Genomic DNA, 8,324 nt, shown 5'->3' with positions numbered 1-8,324 from the left:
TCAACTTTGTTGAGAGAAACCAATTCGGGGGAGCTGCTAATGAAGATGCAGCTAAACATATGGAGACATTCATCGATTATTGCTGTTCCATACCCCCACCAACCGGTGTGACCCAGGATCAGGTGAAGGAGACTATGTTCATATTCTCTCTTCGTGATGCTGCGAGGGAGTGGTACCGAGACCTGGATCGAGTTGCCAACGAGATCACTGATTGGAAGTCGCTTGCCCTGGCATTCTACAAGAAATATTTTTCTGCCTCGAAGACGAATTCCATTAGAGCTTAGATCACGAGCTTTAAACAGGGTCCTGATGAGAATTTCCATGAGGCGTGGGTCCGTTTCAAGAAGCTAGTGCAAACTATTCCGCACCATGGGTTCGAGAAATGGAGTCTATGCAATCAATTTTATAATGGGCTCTATGACGATCAGATGGCTATCCTGGATGCGGCAGCTAATGGCAGATTCCATGAGAATGTGGGAGAGACTAAGGGGTGGAAAATTATTGATGATTTGGCCACCCATAAAGCTGAGTATGGAAATTCCAGGGGAAATCAAAGGAGGAGTGCTGAATCCCCTTCTCGTAGTCATTAGAGGCTCTTATGGCGAGATTTGATAAGTACGAATTGGGAGGAGCTTCAAAAAGAGGGATCTACCATGTGAATGCTGTTTCAGACGGTCCTTTCGTCTGCAAGAGATGTGGAGGAGAAGGACATGTTTCAGACAACTGCAACATTCCCTATGAGACTTGTGCTGTCTTTCAACATTATAGGCAGACAAATACTTACTTTGAGCCGAATGTCCATCCGAACTTGAGGTGGAGTAGCCAAAACGTCCTAAATCTGACTCCACCTCCACAGCAGCAGCAGAATTATGTGCCCCCACATAAGCAGCATCAGCCATATCAAAAGCCTCCGTATGTTCCTCAACAGCAGCAGCAGTCCCAAGGCCCCGAATTTGCCGAATTGAAAAATTTGTTGCAGAAAGAGTCTCAAGCTAGAGAGGCCGGGATGAAGATGTTGGAGAGCCAAATTGCTCAATTGGCTAGCAAGAGTGCAACTCAAGCTCCGGGGCATTTACCGTCGCAGACGGATCAAAAGGAGACCCTTAATGCCATTGTTTTGAGGAGTGGGTCTACCCTTGATGGGCCCGCTATGTTTGAGGAAGACACTGAAAAAGATGAGGCGGAACCAAGTAAGAAGAAAGCTGTAACGAATAATAGCAAGAAAAAGACGATCAACAGGTATGTCGGTCGATCGACTGACATACCCAGTCGACCGACCAGTCCGCGAAAAGATACAACTACTGTTCCTGTAGAAGTCAGTCGATCGACCGACAACGCTGCTGATGGTGAGTCTTTTCGTCCTCCAATGCCTAATAACTTGAGGGACCACTTGTTTCGGGGTACGACGATTTCGAAAATATTGGGGCAAGACCCAGATGCTGATGGGTCAGTCCTGGTTCCGAAATATGATCCGATGACGATTAATGGTTCATTTTTGAGACGGTCTGAAGAAGGGTCAAGCTACAACAAAGAGAAGGTAGTGGATTTTCAGCCTAAATCCACCGATGCCGGTGTGAGAGACCTAGAGGAGAGGGCTAAGTTACTTCATGCAGCCCCTTATCCAGAGAGATTAGTGCCAATGAAGGAACATGTATCATTTAACAAATTTGAAAATGTTATTCGTAGCTTAAATGTGCAAGTTCCTTTTCTTGAGTTAGTTAATCAAGTGCCTGCTTACATGAAATTTATGAAGCAACTTTTGTCTAAAAAGAAGTCACTTGAAACTGTGCATTATGTCGCGCTAACTGAGGAGTCATGTTCTTATTTGACCCATACTGCACCCCACAAGCTAGAAGACCCAGGTAGCTTTTCAGTCCCATGTAGTATTGGCACCTTTTATATTGAGAAGGCCTTGTGTGACCTAGGAGCCAGTATTAGTGTAATGCCTTTGAGTCTTGCTAGAAAGCTGAAATTGACTAGGTTTGCAGTTACCAACATGACAGTACAGATGGCTGATCGCTCTGTGATCCAGCCTATAGGAGTCTTAGAGGACATTCCTGTGCAAATAGGAAAGTTCTTTTTCCCTGTTGACTTCGTTGTACTAGATATGCCCGAGGATGCCCACATTCCTATCATAATGGGTAGACCATTTCTGCACACTGCTGGTGCAGTTATAGATGTTGGCTCAGGGACTTTGACCTTCAAAGTAGGGAAACACTCCATTGTCTTTACCCAGACAGCTAAGAAGAAAGACCCCATGTGGCCAGTAACTTGTAATACGGTTTCTGAAAAGAAATCATACTTTGTGCTTTCTGACATGCCTGTCTCTATGCATGTTTCTGCTATAACACCTCTGCCCCAGATTGGGAGCAAATTGGAGGAAGATTCTTCTGTTTGGGATATTGTAGGAGCTGGTTTAGGGAAGGAAGAGCCGCATGTTGCTCCAGCTGTGAAGGAGCCAATCGTTCAAAGAGGCGGTCTAGGATGTCTTAGCTATGGCACTGATGAGGAGCCAGTCAAAGTGAGAGAGTCCGACTTGGATTTTGATGAGCCAGAAGAGGTCATTGCTTGGGAAGATGTTAAAGTTGTTGATCCGTTGAGTTTTGCGGATGTTGGAGTTGAGAAGAGTGCAGCTGAGGAGATGAGCACTGTAGAGGCTACTTCTTGTAGCCAGAAGCCGAGCAAGTGGGCTATTTCGTGGCCGTTCTTGATCAATTACTAGTTGATCAAATGCTTTATAAACCATTAATTTTATTGCTTTTTAAGACTATTTACCGTTTTTCGTGTGCGCGAGACTTCGCATTTTAATAAGTTTGCTTAGGAGTTTATACACTTTAGACCGTTACTTTGGATTTTGCGCAATTTTGGGCACGTTATTGTGTATATTTGCAGGTTTATAGACTATGTTGGCTCAATTTATTGAGCTAATTCGAAGAAATCAGAACTTACAGCAGGTATTGCAGTCGATCGATCCGCGATGGTCGATCGATCGAGCGCTCTGATTCCAGGAGCTTCGTTTCTGTTCACCTTGGTCGATCGATCGGTGATGTGGTCGATCGACCATGTTCGCTTTCTTTGCACTGTTTTCGATCACTCCCCTGCTGTGTTTGGTCGCTTAGCGGAAGTAGAGGGAGTCTTTTCTCCACTTTATTCTCCGTTTCGTTTCTGTTTTCTTCCATTTCTTTATTTTACACATAATGTTGCGTTTCATAAATTGTTTTCTCGGATTTACGCGTGGTATTTTATGTCTTTTCAGGTACTTATTGGTAGCACTGCTGGCTACTGAAACCTCCTAGCTCACGCTGGTTTGGGGAGGTGTCCTTTTGCTGCGCTTAAAATCTTGTGAGTTTCCGAGTCAATTTCATGTCTTATTTAGTTAATTTATCGCAAAAATCCCATTTCCCTTTTATTTCACTATATGATTTTGCACAATGGGGACATTGTGTGATTTGGTTTGGGGAAGGGTTTTGCGTCGCATTCATTCTATTTTGCATTCACGTTTACTGCATCTTATGTCTTGCACTGTTATTTAATTTCTCATACGTACAAAATTCAAAAAAAATTCAAAAATTTCATAAAATTTCAGAAAATTCACGTTTATTTTAGCATTTAGGTCGAGTCGGAACGGTAGTATTTCAATGATGACATTGCATTTTCAATCTGTTTGTGCCTAAGCCTTGCTAATTGACATGTTATTAGTAGAATCATATATGCATAGTCTACGAGTTTTCGTTAATTTATTCACTGAATCTTGAGACTTGACTTTGATTTTTGGCAAACTACATCATTTTCTGAGTTTTAGAGCCTATAACTGGTGACATTCATGACCAGTTTATCTAGGATTGTGAGTAGTACTCCTTATGAGACATGTTACATAAATGTGCATAAATATGAACTTAATCTGCTTAATACCTGTATGCATTCGGGTCCGTGGTTTGTTGACACATGTAGAAGAGGTTCCTTTTTTTTTTCATTTTGCCCATAAGCTTCACACTGCCAAAAATAGCCTTTTTGTCCCGTTACTACATCCTACATTTAGTCTGCCCTTGTCAAGCTAGTAGTTTATGTTCTTGGGATTGTCACCTTGTTTTTAGTAGTTAATGCTCTTTTTGAGATGTTGTTGGGAAAATGAAGAAGGAAGGAAAGGAAGAAGAAAAAAAATAGAATTGAAAAGCAAGAAAAGAAGAAAGAGAAACGCATGTGTACTGTAGAGGACGGTCGATCGACTGGACTCATTGGTCGATCGACTGAAGCCCGAGAAAAGAAAATTCGCATAATTCAAAGTCTTTATTAAATGGCGATTTTTGCTCCCATGTTGCATTCATATCTTATGGGAAGTTTATTATATCGGAGATTGTGAGATTTGTGCTTGCTATTAGCACCGTTCGATTGAATTTTTGAGCAAGAAGTTGGATGTTGTTATAATTTGGTTCCCTTAGTTACTAGCTTGGCTTTTAACTCTGTTTTTATCCAAATTCGTCTTAGCCTCTTCCTGCCCATAGCCTCACATATCCATTTTTACCTCGGCATGTGTCATGGTCATTTGTTTGGTTGGAATGCATATGTACGGTTGTAGAGATTATCTTCATATTAGATTGCAGGCATGTTCTTATAGGTCGTAGTTAGGTGAGAGTCACTACAAAATGAATTCTTTCTATCTTTACATTATTCACCTGTGCTTATGTGTGATATGAGCGACCCGTGAGAGTCCGATTTGATAAGTCTCTACAGTTGACGGTTCAGCAGGTTTTTAACGACTTCATAACTCGTTTGCATGATTCATATTGCTAATTGATTGTTAATTGTTGCATTAAATTGGTTTAGGCTATTCAATTTGCATTTCGTCTGAGATTGTACTCGTTCCATTAGGTCTTTAGATCGAGTCTAGTTCTTGCTTGGGGACAAGCAAGGGTTTGGTTTGGGGAAGTTTGATGCGTGTCATTTATATGATGTTTTACACCTCATTTTACACGCATTTCAGAGCTCAATTATGTAGTTTATGCTACTATTTGCCCCATTTCGTCTACTTTTGTATTTTCATGTAATATTGCAGATTATTGCGGAAATGAGTGGATATTGAGCTAAATCCGTTCCCGAGTACCTTGCATTGCATTTGACATGAAGTATTTACACAAGGAACGAACTTGGTGCGCGTTTCGAGGCCTGAAAGACAACTTTACGAAGAATTTGGAGCCAAGTACCGGTTATAGTGGTCGGTCGACTGACCTATATGGTCGATCGACCAGACCACGACTTACAGAAGCTACTGTTCAGCGATGACCAGTCGGTCGACCGGTCCCAGTGGTCGATCGACCAAACCGCTAGTCTGACGCGAGTTAAAAGATCGAGGAATTAGAAGCCCATTGTATATTAGGTTTCAGAAATAAGTGTTACATATATTCCTATATAACGTAGCTTTAGTTTGGAGAAGAGGGATCGAGTTTTATTCAGTTTTGAGTTTATCATTGATAATTAGGGTTCTTGATCTCTCCTTTACAATTCCTTTACACGGTACTCTTCTGTTCCTATATTCAGTTTTATTGCTTTCATTCGTAATATAGAATTGCTAGGTTAGATCTCCCGAAGCCAAATTATTGTTTTATGTTAATTGTTCGTTTTATTAATTTAAGCATGAATTCAAATGTTTTAAGTGATAAGTTTATTGTTGTTATTATTTCCAGTATGAGTAGCTAAACCCCTTGTGCTAGGATGTAGGGAATCTGTAGCGTAGGTGGCACTAGAATAGTATGACCTAGATCGCGACATGGTCGATCGACTGGGTTCCCTGGTCGATCAACTGGCCACGTTAGTTTTACCCTCATTTTAATTAATTTAATTGCTATGTTTGACGAATCGAGTGCACGCGACTAGTTGAATGTTTAGGAATTGAGCGACCCAATAAAGATCGAAAGATAGGGAAGGGACATAGCCTACCTAATTAAGACGACTAAATTAATAAGATCGAGAGATAAGTTAATTTAGCCTTTTTAGTCACTTTTCAGGACGAAAGTTAGCATTAGTGATATTAGGGACCTGTAGCGAGATCGAAAGATGCTACCTGTTGAGAATGGACCGAGAGGACTTCTTATTTTCCCGTCTCACGTGTTTGTTTTAGACCTACTTAGTATACTGCCGCCGAAACTATGGTGAACCGACCATCTTAGCACCCTTTTAATTTTTGATTTCATCTGTTTATTTAGTTTATTGCCTTTAGTTATAGATCAACTCAAATCAAATCCCCCTCACACTGTTACTTTAAGACTAAAATTAGACAACTTTTAATTGCATCGCCTCTCTATGGTTCGACCCTGACTGCCACTAGCTATAGGACTATAAATATTATTTTTGGTGCACACAACGACAGGCATCAGGCACCCACTAGAAAAACAAACGAAGGGTCATTCTTATGATCAGTTCTAAAAGTAGGAGAAAGAAACACAGACAAATGTAAGGTGAAATACTCACGTCGTCCATCTGAAGAGCGTTCACCTCCCGCCGACAGACGTCGTGGAAGGAACGCTGACTCCTCGTGCGACACATCACCCAATCCCTCACAACGGGATCGGCCTTCTCCACCGGCTTCGTCCTCTTGGGCGCGAGGCCCGAAAAGTAGGAGTACACCCACGCCTGTAAAACAAGATCATCAACAACGATCTTTCGTGATTTGATAAGAAAAAGGAATGATCTTTCGTGAAATGAAGTGAAGGTTCATACCTCCAACAAGAAATCCGGGGTCGATGAAGCGGGGAGAAGTCCCCTTCTCCATCAACTCCGGATGAACCATGGCCCTCATGAAGCGGATGAGGACCGCAAAACCAGCAGTGACCCAGTCCCAGCGCCTTAGGAAGCTCAGGTCAGAAAGAAAGGGAAGAAGCTTCGTCGAAAGCCTCTCTCCCTTGTCTCCGAGGTAAATCAAAGACAAGAACCACCAGAGCCACAAGAGGACTCTCTGCTCTGCAATACAAGGAGGAGGAGCCGTCTCCCTCCCCTCGATCACCACCAACGCCGGGGTCTTCCCCGCGAAGTAGTCTCAAACGTAAGAACTAGGCACTAAGCCAGGTACCGCAGCCGCCTTCGGCGCCAAGTTCCAGCCGATCAGCCTCCTAGCCTCCGCCGAGTCAACCCTCATGGCTGTCTCCGGCCACTCCACCACCTCGATCCCACACCTGCACCGTAAATCATGCCGTAGTCCTCCAATGTGACCCCCACCTCACCAAAAGGCATATGAAATGTGGAGGTCGTGTCCCAAAACCGGTCCAAGAAAGCTCGGATGAGACTGAGGTTAGCCCGAAGCTTCCTCCTCGCAATATCCCTCCAAGCCTGCACCAAGGCGCCGAACGCTCCCCGATCGATCATGGCTCGCTCCTTAGCTGACAACCTCTCATAGCACCCCATCGCCGTCGTGTAGCCCGAGAACGACCTGATGTTCCCGGCCTCCTATTTTTATTTGAAACAAAAGCTATCTTTAGCTCAAATGAAGAAGAAAAGGAGTGACAAACAGAAATGAAAGAAGATGAATGAAGAGTGATGAATTCTATTTACCAAGCTCTTCACCGTCCTGTAGGACAGGTGACCCTCCGCAGCCCAAAGCAGGTGCCTGCTGTACTAGGTCTCAGCCCACGCAGGTGCTCCCCTCAGCTAGCGACCACCTCGTCCAATGTTTGTGGGTTAATATCCGTATACTACCCTTTAAATGCAGGACTATAACGTAAATTTAAACATGCAATTTATAGTCATAAAACGAAAAACATAATGAAATGATTAATGTATAGAAATCAACCTCGGGTCCTTTGATGCACGGCGTAAAGAACAGAACTCAAACCAGATTCCCTCCTAATTGTTGCACCCAAGACCTTGTCCGAGATATGCCCTTGTGCTAGATGGTGTTCTCCGATTGCTTTGCAATATTGGGAGAACTGATGTGTGTTTTTCTTTCGAGATGAGAGATCTCAGGTTTTTCAGAGGAGAATGCTCTTCCAAACCCTAATTTTGTTTCAAATGATGATTCGGTCAGAAGGGAGGAGAAGCTCTCCCTTTTGATCCCTCTCACTCGGCAAACCGAGACCCACACAAGGGAAGTGGGCTTCCACTTCCTCTTGGTTTTAACTTGTGGTCCGGTTCATTAAATTCCAAATGTATATGACGCGGTTTGATTATAAATCACTTTATCGGTTATCGGAAATTAAGGCATCGGCTAATAATACGGGTTAGTCAATTATTAATACGTGTCCGACAAAACAGTATTGTATAATTTATTCAATATACATTAATTAAATATAAAACGCTTATATTTAATTTTACGAATTAACTGGTTAATTCGCCTT

The 8,324-nt window shown here is 42.7% G+C and overlaps 1 non-coding gene across 1 annotated transcript; it reads right to left on the bottom strand.

Annotated features, from left to right (window-relative positions):
* Positions 1 to 269: 269 nt before the first annotated feature.
* LOC141603868 (small nucleolar RNA R71) lies at positions 270 to 376 on the bottom strand. Its single transcript, XR_012525710.1, has one exon. It is a non-coding gene; the product is annotated as a small nucleolar RNA R71 (small nucleolar RNA).
* Positions 377 to 8,324: the final 7,948 nt, after the last annotated feature.

This window comes from Silene latifolia, chromosome 9 (genome assembly GCF_048544455.1).
Source record: "Silene latifolia isolate original U9 population chromosome 9, ASM4854445v1, whole genome shotgun sequence".
Classification (NCBI taxonomy): Eukaryota; Viridiplantae; Streptophyta; class Magnoliopsida; order Caryophyllales; family Caryophyllaceae; genus Silene; species Silene latifolia.
The sequence above is the reverse complement of the archived record's forward strand: the minus strand, read 5'-3'. Positions and strand labels throughout refer to the sequence as shown.